Genomic DNA, 16,840 nt, shown 5'->3' with positions numbered 1-16,840 from the left:
ACTCTAGGCAGCGTGAATTTGTAGCGGCCGCACGAGCCATGTCTTACACTAGATAGTGTCTCCCCCCCTGGAAGAATGTTGGCATGTAGGTCTGTCATAGAATCATCTCTGTTCAAGAACATAGTTTTTCGTACATTTACTATTCTAGAAGTGATAACATTCTAGAAACACGGATAGCCGAAAGACCCTACAATGCACATTGCAGATCATAGGAGACTCAACAGCGGTGGAGTTTATTGTTGGCATTAGAAGAGAATTTTGAGTATAGACTGAAGAATACATTTAAATATGTGAAACGTGATTAGACTGTAAACGATTCTTAGTTTTTTTTTTTAAACTTTTTTTTTATTGCCATTTTTACATTGGACACATTGTACATCGTATAGATCATTCAGATAGTTATAACAAATTGTACATTCAATAGTGGTACACATCATCTGCATATATCCGTGATACGTCATCGAAGAGCATGACCCACGTGCAAACTTGATATGAGGTGTATACCCCGGTGTCTCAGGTTCCAGATATGGCACAGAAACTAGGGCAAAACGAAGGCCTAAACTATGGGGGGGGGAGGCATGAACAGGCACAACCAATGATATCAGCGAGGGTATGTAGCGTCGTAGGGGTAAGGCACCTCTGTGTCCCATGAGTGGTAAACGATTCTTAGTTAATGATAAAAGAATAAATATTGTTTGGTTCTTTAAGTAAAATTGAGTATGAAGGCTTAATAAATTAAACAAGTGAACTTCTGAAAAGTCACAGAAGGCTGGTCCTGCACCTCAAATTTCATTCAGTGTAATGACAGAGAAATAGATCTTGATCGGTTATGGTTGTTGAACATTTGTGGTGCACCCAATATAATCGCTAGACCCCACAGAGGAGTAACTATGCAGATCCATAAGTGTGTTCTGATTGGTTCCTAGACATAGAGTTCCTATTGGCTCAGGTTGCCTGATCATTAGAATTATTTGAACCAAGGTCTTTGGGCTGCCCAGCCTGGCCACCCAGTTAATGGGGGGTCAGGTTGAGGGTGCTGTCTGTTTGGGGCTGTTAATTCCTGGATAGAGCCTTGTACAAAAAACGTTGCGTCTTTATCATAAAAACTCCAGGTAAGCAATCATTTATTGACAAAATCTTTCTGATACTACACCCTAAATACTAGCTATGCTCAATGCCCACCCCTCATATACATTCCCTGAGTGGCTATAACTACTAAATCACACCATCACCATACAGCATATTACATTAAAAAAACACTACAGGGGGAGGAGCCAAGATGGCGACCGGGACGGCAGCGTAGATTCCCGGCTCCGTGAACCTCCGCATCCCGCACGGATATCCTGCACGAGATCCTCAGTCTGCGCTATGAGATCGTGTTTGTGAATGAGAGTGGCAACCGATCGTGTGACTCCGAGGTTTCTGGCTGCCGTACCGCCGGAGAAATCTGCAGTTGAACTTTGCGGCCCGTGCAGCCCCGGAGCCGGGACCTCGAGTGGACGCCTTGGCCGGGTGGCAGTTTAACAACAGCGGCCTGTGGTGACTGGGTGGAGTCGGTCCACCGGAGCGGTGCTGCCCTCGGCCTGCATTTTGACGTAGGCGCTCCCACTGCTAAGCGTAGCGGACCGAGGACATGCCCGGGGGTGCAACTCTCAGATTCTTCGGTGCTTGCCCCTGCCTTTGACGGTGAGCTGCCCGGACGCCGCCCCTAGCTCGCCCTGATCCTTGCGGGCTGCTCCCGGCTTTTCGCGGGAGCTGGTCCGTGGCGGGGACGACTGTTGCCCGTGACCACGCAACGGCTGAATTTGTGCATGCCCCCGGACCCCCTGTCTTCAGCGACGTGGACCTCGAGGCGCTTGTCCCTGGGTCCCGGCCCCAATACGAGTCGGGCCTTCCCGGCGGCCATCTTGTTGTTATGCAGCCTACCATCCTGTCCACTGGGTCGCAGCAGGATTGGGAGTGTGTGACTTTTGGGAGTGTGGCGGAGCGATCGCAGAGAGCTGTGCTGGGGTACGGCGACCTCCTAGAGGCCCTTGGTGCCCTTCATTTCTCCTTGGCTCGTGGCGCCGGGATCTTGGGGAGTAAGCTCGATGGTGTGGCATCAGCGTTGGGACAGTGGCGGCATGCTGGTCCACAGGTACACAGGGGCTTCCCACACTGCACACAGGAGGATAATGTCGCGGCCACCCCTGCGATTAGTGCACAGCCGGACACTCCGGACAGTATGCTACCGTGTGATCGGCTAACTGAGGGTTTGATCTGTTCCGGAGGTATTGGACCTGAGTGGAAGGTGGTGGCCTTGTCCCGTGCACGGCCTCCGGCGACCCAGGGACAATTCCAGCAACGTTTGTCTACTTTGGCTGATTCAGCCTTCCTGGACCTTGTGTGCAGTGCAGATCCTGGGGCAGCACTGGGAAAGACGTCCCTCCATGATGCGGACTGTGTTGGTACTCAGAGACTTCCACCCCACCTGTGTGCGTCGCTTCCCGGTTGTTTTTGGACACTCCTTTACCCTGGAACATCGGACATGGTGCTGGGTCGAGGGGTAGGCATGGGCAGAATTGCAAAGAGTGGTCAAGGATGAGGCTGATCCTTCGGGGGTGGTCATCCAGTAGACGGGCGGACTCATGGTTGCGTACTCTCATGGTTATTAGCATAGTTGGTGCATAATGCTCCCCATTTCCCTTTTTTTGATATGGTCGATTTGGTGCTGCTTATTGTTTGCTGTGGGGAGACTTCACCGTGCGGGAGGGAGAAGCCGGGGGTATGTTTTGAAGGCCCTCCTCCAGTTTATTATACTTTCTCCACCCCCCCGTCTGGTGGGGTTCTTTCTTACTCCTTTTTCCCTGTTTCTTCTATATTTCGGGTCTAGTTCCAGGGCGACAGGCACACTGCTGGGGGGGGGGGGGCCATACTCATTTGCAGAGGTGCAGGGTGGGGGGTTGGGGGAGGGGACTCTTTAGTCTTTATCTCTTTTTCCATGGCCTCCTTTTTCTTCTCCGCTTCTTTTTGTTTTTTCTTTTCTGGGATCAGCGTGGTACACCTCCTTTGTTGTGAATCGTCGCCTCTTCGTGTGTGCCACAGTTTCCGGGGTGTTCTCTGGGCGTTAGGTACCGGGGCTTGCAGGCGCAACTGTTTTTGATATTCTTCCCCATCCGGAATTTCCCGTGTCTGCGCCTTTGATTCAATAGATTGCTGCTTATTGCTTACGTCTATTATTCTTGCCCCTTATCGTTGTTGGGAAATTGTTTGGCACCTGATCCTACTGTCTTGTTTCATTATAAAATGAAAAACCCCTTTTCTCCTGGTGTCCTACCTGCGCGGCTCACTGGCCGGACTATATTGGAATGAAGATTCTGCTCTCCGAGGTGCCGCCTGTGTTTACATTGGCTCTTATTGCTCTGATTGCTTAGCGGCCGGCCCCGGGGGGTTGTAGGCCCATACTTGTTAATGATTGAAATGTCAATAAAGGTTTTTCAACAAAAAAAAAAAAAAGAAAAAAAAAACACTACACCATATGCCACACAACCTTTTAAAATCAACACACTGACTCTAAAACCGCAGACCATAGAACTGAAAAACATGTTACTTGCCAGACTAAAACAAAAAATCAGGGGCAGTAGCAAACATACAAACACTAGGTTCCCTAAATAGTACTTTCATACATCATTCCAACTTCCTACCAACACAGCAGTTACAACACCACTACTCTCTACCTACAACACTTTCCCTGACACTCAAACGTCTCAATTCTCTGCCCAAACAATCTCCCTTCCACATTCCCCCTTAGCTGCAACCAAACTACCCGACAGCCCACCCACACCAAATTCTCCTATGCCCCTGTTCCTCCTCCCGTACAACATTATATCATCGCCTCAAAGCACCTTGACATGAACAGGAAAGAAACACAAAATTACAGTGCTTACTCTTCAAATCAAGATCCATGAATAAAAATTGTTTCAACATTTTTGACCTACTCTCAGAAACCACACCTCACTTTCACTACAGATGTCACGTCTGCACCCTTAGGAGAAGCCAGAGTTACAGACAACTCCCACATGAGTTGGAACGACCACGACATCATCATCTTCAAGGTCCACACACTTATCAACGACAACAGGTCAAAGACACCAAACACCACCGACAATAAATGCTCATATAGGCAATGTAAAAAACTACATAGCCACAAACTCAACTCCCATCTTGAAGAAACTGCCATAAGCATGCAGCCTAAAGGCATAAACACCTTCTACAACTGCATCTCCACTCCACTGAGCAAACAGATATCAATATAGACCAAATCAAGGGTGGCTACAAAAGGAACACCCAATAGATTTATGACAACATCAAAAGAATGAAAATACATCTCAACACACTAAACACAAGAGGGGGAAATCAAGAAAGAAACAAACAAACGTGCACTATGTCTCCATACCAGAACCTACAGAAGAGCCATCAGAACCACAAAACGACTAGACTACTTTTCACACATAATTGGAACAGACTGACATTGTAAAGACTCCACAGTTACGGTGTAGATCTCCCTATGGTAAAGTACAGCGAAAATGTAAAAGGTTAATTAAACTTTACAATAAATTAGTAAAAATATTTTATGTTAAATATTAACCTACATTTATTTCATATTTTTCTTTGAAGTGTAGAACAAAATATGAAAATATTACAGCACTATTAACTTAATTTTCAGTTAAATATTTAAACAATTTAAATATATTAAATTAAAGGAGGCGCATAGAACTCTCATGGCAGGCTGGCGCAGACAGAGCGGTCTTGTTTACCTCCGATGGGTCCGACCGAGCTGAGGACACAGGCCTCTTCAACCCGTGCTGGGTGATGCTAAGGGCTCAGGTGGACCTCACCCATCAGAGGTTTATTCAGGTTTGGCACTTTGCCAGGTCGCATGCATTTCAAGATTCTTGGTTGTTAGTTATACATTGTTTACTGATTTGTTTAAACATGTTTATAGGAAATTGGGAACTGGAGGTATCGCCACTACAAAGAGTAGGCTCAATGGTCCTTGAGCTTGTCCTCATTTGCACACTACTCTATTAGACATTCTCATGGTCCAATTAATCTCACTAAATACTTGGCCACTCAACTCCCTGAGTAATCAGTGAGTGGTTTGGAGAGCACTCCGGTAATCCAGCCCAGATCTCATCTGCCTGCAATAAAACCCATCCCCTACGCAAAGACCAGGGGATAATGAAACATATGACATACCCCACAAGGTACCATATTTCAGCTAATACCAAACAAAGGGTGTGGCAATTTACTTAAAACACAATCTTCCCATATCAGTCACACATGCATACATGGACAAGGAGAACAGACAACTCATTTTAATTGGAGCATTACACGGCAAGCCGCTAACCGTGACCACAGTATATGCGCCTAATTACGCAGAGGACTCGTTTCTGGTGGACTTTCTGGGGAGGCTGGGGGAGGTGGCAAGAGGAGACATCATCCTGACCGGTGATCCTAATAAGGTCTGGAACCCACATACAGACAGGGAGTGAGGACAGGAAGCTCATGCAGGAGCCTTCTCCAAAAGACTGAAAAAGTCAATTGATGACCAAGGCTTTCAAGACGCCTTGCAGGAGCTCAATGCTGCAACCAAGACCTACGGTTTTTACTTTCATGTACACCACACCCACTCACAGATAGACTATATTTTAATGAGCAACTCCTTGTGGGTTGCTTCTCTGTACCGCAGAAATCAGGCCCATGTCGGTCTCCGATCACGCACCAGTTATGATCAGGTCAGATCTGTGGCATGGAAAACCTCCTGGACACTGAAGTCCGCACCGATCCTTACTCAGGAACCCAGTCCCTAAGAGCGAGATAGGACGATGCATAGAGGAATATTCTGAACATAATGAGGGTGGGGTGGTCCCTGGTCCTGGGGTGTGGGATGCATTAAAAGCGGTTATACAAAGACACTTTACAGCAATAGCTTCCAAACGGGCATGACTACGCAAGCTTGAGGTACAGAAACTTGAGGGTGAGATTAGAGAGCTTGAGCAGGAACAGCTTCAACAGCCCTCTCGCCATATCACTCATGATCAAACGGAGGCCAGAAGCCAAGTATGGATGTATTACACTAACAGAACAGAACTTTCCCCGCTCCATCTTAAAAACCGATCCTATATAGCAGGAGAGAAAGCGGGCACCCACCTAGTGAGACTCCTGAGGGGCAAAAGGAAAAAAGAATATGTGAAAGAAATAGTAGTGGCCTCGGCATCCTGGGTGTTGGATGGCAAGGGGAAAGTCATTAAATTCCACATGTTCTATGAACAGCTCTACAGAGCCAGGGCCGGACTGGGAACCAAAACCGGCCCTGGCAAAGTGCTCGGCCGGCCCCCCAAGGGGTTGGGGGTGCAGCCGAGCTGTTTACCAGGGCTGGTTGCGGCCGATTTTGTTACAGGGACAGATTTTACAGCTATGCTGCAAAAACGTCCCCGTAACAAAAACGACCCCCAGGGGCCCAAAACCGGCCCCCACCCTGGCAGGCCACAGGGGAAATCCCCGGTGCCCGCTATGGCCAGTCCGGCCCTGTACAGAGCTGCTTCCCCATCTCTGAGGGACAAAGAGGCCTTTTTAGAGTCGTTTCAGTTTGGAAAGCTTACTGGCACCCAACACGTCCACTGGAGACCCCGATCCTCCATGAGGAAGTGCGCCTAGCCAGCAAAACCCAAGGCCATAAACACCCCGGGCCTGATGGCCTTACCACCCAGTTTTATATGCTCTATGTATCCCAACTAATCCCGAAACTCACAGCCAAGGTCAGCCATTGTGCCACCAAGGGATTAATTGCCCAGACAATTGGAGAAGCGGTGGTGATCCCAAAATCTAACATAGATATTAACCTTTGCTGAACATCGTTCCTAAAGTATATATGAAGATTCTGGTGACCCAGCTTAAGACAGTACTTTCCACTCTGGTACACCTAGACCAGAGCGGCTTCGTCCAGGGGCACCAGGGGCTAGCATTAACCAACATGTGCACAGTGTAGAGGGAAATAGGCCAGTGGCGAATGATAGTTTTAGCATGGAGGGAGTGGGAACACACGCACACATATGCACTCACTCACACCCATTCACAAAACTCACTCACAAATACACAAACATACATGCATGCATGCACCAAACATCAAAAAACATAAAACGTATCTGCACTGCCTCATAGGTGCCGGGAGGGTTGGAATTGCTGCTTTCCCTTATTGGCGGACCTTAGGTCAGCCAATGAGGGAAGCTAGCAGTCCCTATCTCATTACAGAGTGGTGTGGGGTCAATGAGACTGCTGATTCCACCCCACTCTGTGATGAGATGTCACTGATTGATACTCGCCTTGGGCACTTCAGGACTCAAACTGTAGCACCCAGGTGTGAGGCAATCAGTGACTCTCCCCTTTGTCACAAAGGGGAGGGCCTCGAGACACTCTTGCCAGGCTGAGGAGATCATGCCCACAGGGCTGTGAAATCCTCAGCCTGGCAAAGTTCAGCTCAGGCAACAAAGCGCTTGCACATTTAGATCAAGAACAGCTCCTGGCTGCCTGACCTGAATAAAAAGTGTGTCTGTCAGGCTGACCTTTGTTCAGCCTGAAAGACACTCTTCTTTTGGGAAAAAGGAGGTGGGGTGTGGCCCCTTATCCCCGTACAGACGGGCCGTGGCTGGAATAGTCATGCCCGATGTAATACGCCTCAGCAGATCATGTCTGATGCCAGTATTGGTCAGTTCTTGATGTCATATGTAAGTGTAATGTCACATGGTTTCCTCTCTGCAAAAATCAATAAAATATTTGAAGCAAATATATATTAAATAGAAATTGTTTTTCTGAAGTTTAAATTAAAAAATAAATTACTACCTAAAGTAAAATATATATAATTTTATTAATAATTGATAATTATTAAAATTTATGTTTTGAATTAGTTAACAGTAATGTGATTATATTTTAATAGGAATTAATGTTACATTAATTTATCAATTCAAAAATATTGTTAAAATGTTTTATAATTTAATTATAAATATGTTTTCTTTTTAGATTTTAACATAAAATTATATTTATTTATATGTTTAACTATTTTAAAAAATTTAATTTAATTTAACATTGTTTCGTATGAGGTTTTAGCTTAAGTTCTTACCTTCGTTATTTTCCATGGGAGGGCGTTGCTGTATCAGTGGTTAGGCATGTCTGGTGCTGGACTTACACTCACAATTTGTCTCCACCCCCTTTTCTGGGACTGAAGACTTCTAAGTCTATGGGGCATATCAGCAACAGCCTGCGATAATTATCGCTGAGCGCGCTTAGCGCAAGGATAATTATCGTCGACTATCGCTGGATTTTATCGCTGAGATAACCAGGTGTAAGGAAAGTAGCGATAAGCGCAGTTAGCGCTACTTTTCTTATCGCTGTGCAGGTTAGCGTGCAGATTAATAAAAGGAGAAATGTCGGTTAACGACATTTCCCACGTTATTCTGGTGAGGAACGCCCACTTTGCATCTCATTAGAGACGCAAAGCTGGGCGTTAAGGGAAAGGGCGCTGAGGCATGAGAACACACGCTAGCGTGTCTTTGCTGATAGTGCGATAGAATTATCGCCGCTTTTCGCCCGAAAACGGACGCTAAAGCGGCGATAATTCTATCGCAGCCCCTTGCTGATATGCCCCTACATCTTTTGAGTAACTTTAACTCAGATTTTGTGAATAGCCAAAAGTAGTAAAGTTACTCAAAAGTGGAAGAGTAAATTACTCACAAGTGTATGGTAACTTTGTTAATAGCCCTATTGATGTTCTGCCTATGCCTACTTCCAGCATCTAGTGTCATTGATGTTAAGGGTTATGACATGCTCATTTTCTTGTGTAAACCTTTGCATTGACTGTGGAACTCTGACCTGCTCTCAGGATCTGAGGTCCTCCATTTTTGTGGAGCTCTTGCCTGCTCTTTTGTAATGGCATCTTTAGGCCTGCACAAAGTTGAGTTTGCTGACCTTTGGGTCTGCTAGTATTGAATTACTCCCCTCCTTCCTGGCTGCTTGCTGTTGTCAACCATGGCTCCTATGGCTGGTGTTCCCTGATGGCAAGCGTGTGTCTCCTCCATCTTGTCTCACAATAAAATTAGAGGCTGCATCTTGAGAGACTACGTTAAGGATGCTATTGGTGTTTCTCATTCTGTGTTTTCAACTATGTGATTGAGGTGCCACTCGAGCTGTAGGGTGTCAGGAGCACCAGGATTGTGGAAGTCTTCCCTCTTGCTTCTCTGGTGATGGAGGTTAGGATATGAACCTTGTGAATTGGCTGGAGGTCACCATATTCTACTTGGAACTGTTTTCAGTATCTTTACTACATGGTAGGGGAAAAGGCCACACACACACACAGTAGATTCTATAACTCTATAGCAACATTGTTCAAAGCAGTCAGTAAACTTTACCACACAAATAACGCATGCCAAGGAGATGGCCTGGAACTGTGGAGATGGGTAACACCACTCCACTAGATCCTTAAAGAGATTACCATGCTCGCGACAACTGAGGCAGCAGATGAACCTGGACGGGACTGGCAGTGGCCCCTAAAGATATAAGAACGGCTTGGGTGGCAGGTATTAGTTGTTTTAAATTATATTGAATTAATAAACAACTGTTGTTCTGCTCATCTTTATATTTCTGAAACAGCGCCGTCAAAAGTGCCGGTGTTGGCAATTAAGTCGAGGTGCCGAGCACCAGAAACCACTGGCTCAAATTAAGCACTGGTCAGCCTCTGAAAGACGACCAGCCATCCTGTGGAGAAGACAGATAGTGACGTAAAGATGAGAGAGCTCCATTGGGTGAGAAGAGGAAGGGACTAAAGCAGAGGTAGAAAGAACCAGGGGAGAAAGCAGCATTGGTGGTACAGAAAAGAGGACAGTCATGGGAGATCGAGATGGAGAAAGCCGAAGACTGCAGGAGGAGAAAAAGAAACTAGAACATGTGGAAATAATGTTTGGTGTAAGGAAGAGAAACCGGGAGAAGGGCATTGGTAAAAGGAGAGAGCAGCGGCAGAAGAAATAGGGGAAATTAGAAGATACAATGGAAATAGAACAGAAAGAAAAGAAGAGAGAAGAGATGGTCACAAGAGAGGAGAGCAAGAAAGGCAAGGATAAAGACCTGAGAGAGAAAGGGGAGACTAAGGAGCAAGACATAAGGAGAGGAGGAAGAAAGAATAGTCATTTTATCTGGTGAGAGAATTACATTCAATTGATTCTTGCCTGTGTGTAAATCTGTTTATTTGCAAGCAAGCAGCATTGATTTGGCTACTACTTACGGTTACTGGTGGGCGGCACTGCCTAGGCCTGCTGCTGCCAGCCATCGACGTCGAGATGAACCGATGGGGACTGTCTGGTGCATGATTGGTAGGGCATGGCAATTTGAAAATGATCTACGCACGCTGCGCACACAGCCCCTACCAGCAGAACCAAATCCAGCCCAATTTTACTGTTCCGCCCACCGGCAACACGGAACTAAAGGCCTAATATTTTGGATATAGCTGGAATCTTTCTATCATTGGCTCGCACAGCCTCAAAACTCTTTACTGGAGACTCGGGGGAGGAACAACAGTGTCTGCTGTGAGTCAGGAGGTAATTTTATTTTTAATTTAACACAATGCCTTATGACGTGCCGACGCATAGTGTAGACCCGGCCCTGAAGAATAAGTGCCGGTGCCAAGCACCGGAAAGCACCGGCACAAATTAAGCACTACTTGTAAGGTACATAACAGTTTAGGTTATTTCAAACCTGAAAGGTGTACTGATCCACGAGCTTGGATACATTTAGTTCACCAGATCCAAACCGACATAAGGTATCTTGCGATAGAAAATAAACTAATCTGGAACTATCAGTACTGAGAATCCTGAGGGCCTCCAAATGCCTTCTGACAACCAGATTCCTGCACAGGGGCACTATTCATTTTGCTTTTTGGTGCCCATAGGCCGGGCAGGAGAATACAATGTGAATTGGTTACTCCGGGGACCCTCCACATGCTGGACACACATCTCCTACAGGTAATACATCAGACCACTTATTACAGATAGCTTTGGTTGGAAGGGATTTATACCTCAATTGCTTATACAGTTTCTGAGCTAGTGGAGGAATGATTTTGTCGATCGTACTCTGATACAATGGGAAGGGTTTAATATCAGTAAACTCCACTGTCAGAGACCCTTTACATCTGCGAATGGTTTCAACAGACACATACTTCCAATATAATATTTTGTAATATTCATTCTAAAAAGAGTAAATCTCCTCTGGATACAGCCAAAACCTCCATGGACCCAGTTTCTCCAATACAGTTTTAACGTGTGTCATCCATGGTATTTTTCGGACACAGGCAAGAACCAACCGGTCACTTAGCCTTCTTGAGATGCTTCTTGAGCAGCCGAGGTCCATAACCTGTGCCAATAGATCAAGGGCCTGCATTCAGCTTTCAAAGCAATCTTTTTTATTTCCATATCCAAATGCAACAGAATCCACGGAGTACTCATTGGAAGGGCAAAAAGAGATGTAATAAATCTATTTTCTGCAATTGACAATATACTACTATTCGCATACCCCCAGATCTCTGAACCGTATAAGACTGCTCCCAGAGCCCTAACATCATAGATCTCCAGTGCTGGGGCAATTCTCTTAGAAGCTGTTTTTTTATGGATCTTAGATATATTTGTAATATACTGCAGCAGGGATACATGTGATTTTTGGACTTGTAGAGTCCAGTCTAAATTTGGGATTAGTCTTAACCCCAAATAGTCAAACCTAGAGACATATTCTATTGGACCCGTTCCCACATATAGCCTGCATTTGTAATTCTTGTTCGCTGTAGGATTAAAAATAATAAATTTCATTTTTGAGCTACTAAGCTCCAACTCATTCTCTTCACAAAGGGCATTAAAATTATTTCAAAGCTGCTGCAGGCCCTTAGGAGATTTTGAAAGCAGTAATGTTTCATCTATGAAAAAAAATTGGAAACCTTCCTTCCTGCCATTTTTGGGGTATCACAGCTGTCTGTATCCAGCCACTCCACTACGTCATTTATATACAATGTAAAAAAAGTAGGGGCCAGGCCACAAACCTGTCTAATGCCATGCTTAATCATTATTGGCTCAGTAAGTTGAACCTGGTCCCCCCACTTGACCCTTGCATCATTTTTCTGCATGCAGCCATACAAACATTGCCAACAAATTAGAGGGAATACCCATCCTCTCTGGGCCTGTCCACAATTCCAATCCAGATCAAATGCTGCACACAAATCAACAAAGGCAACAAAAAGCTGACCCCTGTTGATTGCCACAGTTTTCCAATAGATACAAGTAAAACGAAAGACCTGGATAACAGTACTAATGTCACTTCTAAAGCCTGCCTGAAAATCTGACAAAACATCATTGCCCTTAATCCATTCCTGGAGATGGGCTAATACTTGTTTGAAGAAAATCTTCTGCAACACATCTACCAGACTAATTGGACGGTAGTTACTAGGAATATTGCGATGGCCCTTCTTGTAAATAAGGTATTATCTCTGCTACCTGCCAGGAAACCGGGAGCTTCATACACTTTAATAATGAATTTGATAGGTGGCTGATATACAGAGCCCAAATAACTGAATGGGCCAAAAAACATCATTAGGAATCTTTTTAGGCCCTGGGGCTTTTGAAGCTAGGCTAGTCCTTATTGCCTCCAGTGACTCACTTACCTCAAAGTTTAAAGTATTTTGGGGCATATCAACAACAACCGGCGATAATTATCTCTAAGCGCACTTAGCGCTAGGATAATTATCGCCGGCTAGCGTGAATTTTTATCGCTGAGATAGCGTGCTATTAGCAACGCTTATCTCAATAGCGATAAAAATTCTCACGCTAACAGGCTAACGTGAGATTATCGCTGGAAACCCAGCGATAATCTCACGTTACCTTGTTGATAGGGACAGGCAAACTTAGCCATGATATCCTCCTTCCATAGGATATCATGGCTAAGTCAGAAAAATACCAGACGTAAAAAAGCAGCGTTAACCGCGGTTAGCGCTGCTTTTTTTGTCTCTAACAGGGTTAGCGACATTCTTGATAATAGGAGAAATGTCGCTTAGCGACATTTCTTCTATTATTTTACTCTGGAACGCCCCCTTTGCATCTCATTAGAGATGCAAGGGGAAGCGTAGAGTAAAAGGGTGCTAACATGCAAATTTGCATGTTAGCACCCTGTTGTTGATAGGGCGCTAGTTTTATCTCTCCTTTTTTGGCTTTTAAAGCCAAAAAAGCAGAGATAAAGCCCTTGTTGATATGCCCCTTTGATTTCTTATTCAGGAGCCGATTCCGATCTGAGTCGGAAAGCTCTCCGACCGAGCCGGATCCGGAGTCTTTTCCGACCGAACCGGAGTCCTGCAGTCCGACCGAGCGAGTAGGATGCGGCCGTATGCTGCCGGACTCGGTTCGGTCGGACTCCCATATAAGTCAATGGGAGCCGGTCGTACGACACGTACATGGGCTCCCATTGACTGAATGGGTACGTCTCGCACAAGGGTGCCCCCTACAGTGGGTACGCGTCGGTGCCATCTGCACCGTACATGCCTGTGTTGGGGAGACCCTTGGGTCTCCCCCTGTGTCCGAGTCATAGGGCTGCAGGTGACAGGGGGTCCAACGTGGACCCCCAAAGGCAACTTCCCGGACGTTTTGCGAGCCGGACACTCAGGCTCGCACCGGCTGTCCGACACGTGCATCGTACTGGCTCGGTTGTAAATCGCATCCATTGCATGCCACGGGTAGCTTACGGCCAAGACGTACGGAGCGGTTCGGACCCGGAAACGACTCGGTCGGTGAATTTCACGTAGCTCGCATCGTACTTGCTCGCTCGTACAGCTGTATGAGTCGGACGGAAAACATGCGTACGGCTTGTAGTTTTTCCGTCCGGATCGCGTTTTGTGCCCTTCCGACCCGGATTGGAATCGGTCCCTTAATAGACAAAGAAGGATCTATACCATCCCACAAAGATTCCGCAATGCTTGAATACAATTACTGAAGTGAGTCAGCCAATCCTGGGGATGGTCAAAATATTCCACTTCTTTCCTGGAGCCACTATCTCTCTGTGCCAAAGTTTTCCAAAATCCTTTATTATCTTTACAACTCATGCCGCGGAACAAGTTTCCCGAAGCTAACAACCCTGTCTATTACAGCCATATCACACACAAAGGGCCATAGCTTCAAATCAACTAAAAATAATAATTTGACTGGAATGGCCCAGTCTATTAAAAGTGTGCCTACCTTCACTATCAGACACAGTTCTCCCATTTGCTGCTGTAAGGTCACATTTTATGGTTCAAATTGTTTTTATTGCATTTTAGCAAAGAGACACAGTAACAATCGGAGATTGTGAGGCTCCACTTTAAGAAGTACAGTTTTTCTGCATCAACAAAATCCCTACAGTCCCTCCCCACCACCCACTCCCTCCTCCCTGGAGTACTCACACGAAAGGCTTTATCTTGTAGCTCACTACTTTACATTCGGAGGCTCATTATTGTCTTGGTCTGGTATTTGCGGATGTGTTAGCCAGTGGCATACTTGTAGGTAATGTATCCTCTCAGACTCCGGCAGTGCACAGCGTGTGTGCAGTTGCTCGAAAGAGAGAATGCCCTCCTTGTCAAAGAGATGACCAATGGAGCAGCATCCAGCAGTTTGCTAATGCTGAAATGCTCTTTAGTCATGTTCCAGTGTGTAATCAGAGTTATCTATTACCGGCGTTCAATGAAAGGGCACGATGCTAGAGCCTTGCGGGATGCCACCCGGTCCCACACCCGGAGTGTAGCCTTGTTAATCAGCGAACAGTACAAGCTCCATGGCTGTTGTGCCTTGAGGAGAAAGGGGACCTTCCACAGGGGTAGGTCTGCGACCACAAGATCCAAAAACAACCAGTGTTTCTCCTCCCTGGACCACTCTACTAAATAAGGGAGTTGGGCCACATGATAATACTGTAGAAGATTTGGAATTCCCAAGCCCCTTCTCACTTGTGGGTGTGTAACCCTAGTTGCGCTTCATTCGGGGTCTCCCATCAGCTTAAACAAAGCGGTTCATCTCTCCTTGCAGGGTCTGTATCATGCCTGCGGGAGGGTCTATCAGATGAGTCTGGAACAGAAATAGTATTTTAGGAAGGACAGTCATCTTTAGGGCCACTATACGACCTAGTCAGGACAGTCGGTATTGTCTTCATTGTGCCAAGTCCCTGGTTTGCTAGAGTAGTATACGGTAACTAAGAGGAGTGGTTGAGCGAACTGTTGGGGCTAGCTGAACTCCCAAATAGTGGATGGATGTGGTCACCCATTGGAAGGGGTATTGGCAAGCGAGTTGCTCAACAGTCTCTGGAGAATCTGACAGGTTAAGGGCCTGCAATTTTTGGACGTAGATGCAGAAAGCTGCTTCTGTGTTAAAGCTCTCAACCTCCTTCGAGAAGGCTGGGAGAGCCGTGACCAGATTATCCAAGGCCACGATCACGTCATCCGCATAGAGGCTAAGGTTGTGCTCCTCCCCTTCAAAGGTGACCCCTATAAATTTGGGATTGTCCCGTAGACACTGAGCTAAGGGTGCCATGTACAGTGTGAACAGAAGGGGTGAGAACACACTCCTGCCTGGTGCCTCTGCACATGGGAAAGGGATTTGAAGACAGCCCATTCACGCAGATCGTCACTCGGGGTCGCCCGTAATTACTAAGGATCCATGTGCTAAAGCATTTGCCAAGGCCAAAATGCCTGGGCAAACATTGCCTCCAAATGAGGCCAGTGCACCCGATCAAACGCTTTCTCAGCGTCTATGGCCAGTACCATAATTTCCCTGCCAGAGAGGTTGGCCTTGGCAATTAAATGAAGGACTTGTTTTGTATTGTCGCTGCATTGTCTGTGTGGGACAATTCCCATCTGATCAGGGCCTATCAACCCTGGCATAAGCAGTCCTTAACGGGCTGCCATGATGCTAGTGAACAATTTAATGTCCACATTCAATAGAGAAATGGAGTGATATGAGTTGCATTGTTTTTTATCCTTCCCTGGCTTGAGAAGGACCATTATGGAGGCTTCCAGCATCGAATAGGGTACAGATACCGGTCCCATAATGAAATTAAAAAGCCGGGTCAGGATTGGAGCAAGGGTGGGGCAGAAAGTCTTATAAAAGAGAGCCAGATAACCATCTGGCCCCGGCAGCTTGAGGGGTTTCTGGCGAGCTATTGTGGAGATAACCCCTTCTGTTCTACTCAGACGGTCCAAACTTTCTGCCGGTTCTTTCGTCAGTCTTGGCGTACACAACCCGTGGAGATAGCAGTCTGGTCCCTCCAGAGGTAGGACTTGTCCAGCATAGCGCTCGTTATAAAAATCATGGAAGGTAGATACTATAGGACCTTCCCCCACTTCCTCACATTGCCTTTAGTCACCAGGGACTCCACTCCCATCGACTGCCTCTGTACCATGAGTCTGTTAGATAGCAGCTTACCGTATCTATCGCCCCCTACATAAAAACAGTGTCAGAGTCTGAGCAGCGCATAGTCGGCCCGGTCGGTGTCCAGTCCTGCTACCTGCACGCGTGCCGCCTCCAGCTGCCGCAAAACTCTTGGGGCCTCTGTATGCTTCTGTATGTGTTCCAACTCCTGCACTTGCCCGCCAAGCAATTCCCATCTGTTGCGCAGCAGTTTATTATCTGCCGCTGACACTGCAATCAGCTCCCCTTTGAGGGCCACTTTTACGGTCTCCCAAAGGGTGGTGACCGATACTCCCTCTGTGACGTTAATGGTGCGGTAATCTACTATCGCCTTAGTGATTTTCTTTACCACC

General features: G+C 46.4%; 1 protein-coding gene across 2 annotated transcripts in view; it reads left to right on the top strand.

Annotated features, from left to right (window-relative positions):
• LOC146868234 (collagen alpha-1(XII) chain-like) overlaps window positions 1-16,840 on the top strand; it is a 324,949-nt gene that overhangs the window by 263,241 nt on the left and 44,868 nt on the right. The window lies entirely within an intron of this gene.

This window comes from Triturus cristatus, chromosome 1_2, assembly GCF_964204655.1.
Source record: "Triturus cristatus chromosome 1_2, aTriCri1.1, whole genome shotgun sequence".
NCBI classification, from domain to species: domain Eukaryota; kingdom Metazoa; phylum Chordata; class Amphibia; order Caudata; family Salamandridae; genus Triturus; species Triturus cristatus.
This window is presented reverse-complemented; position numbering and strand designations above follow the sequence as displayed.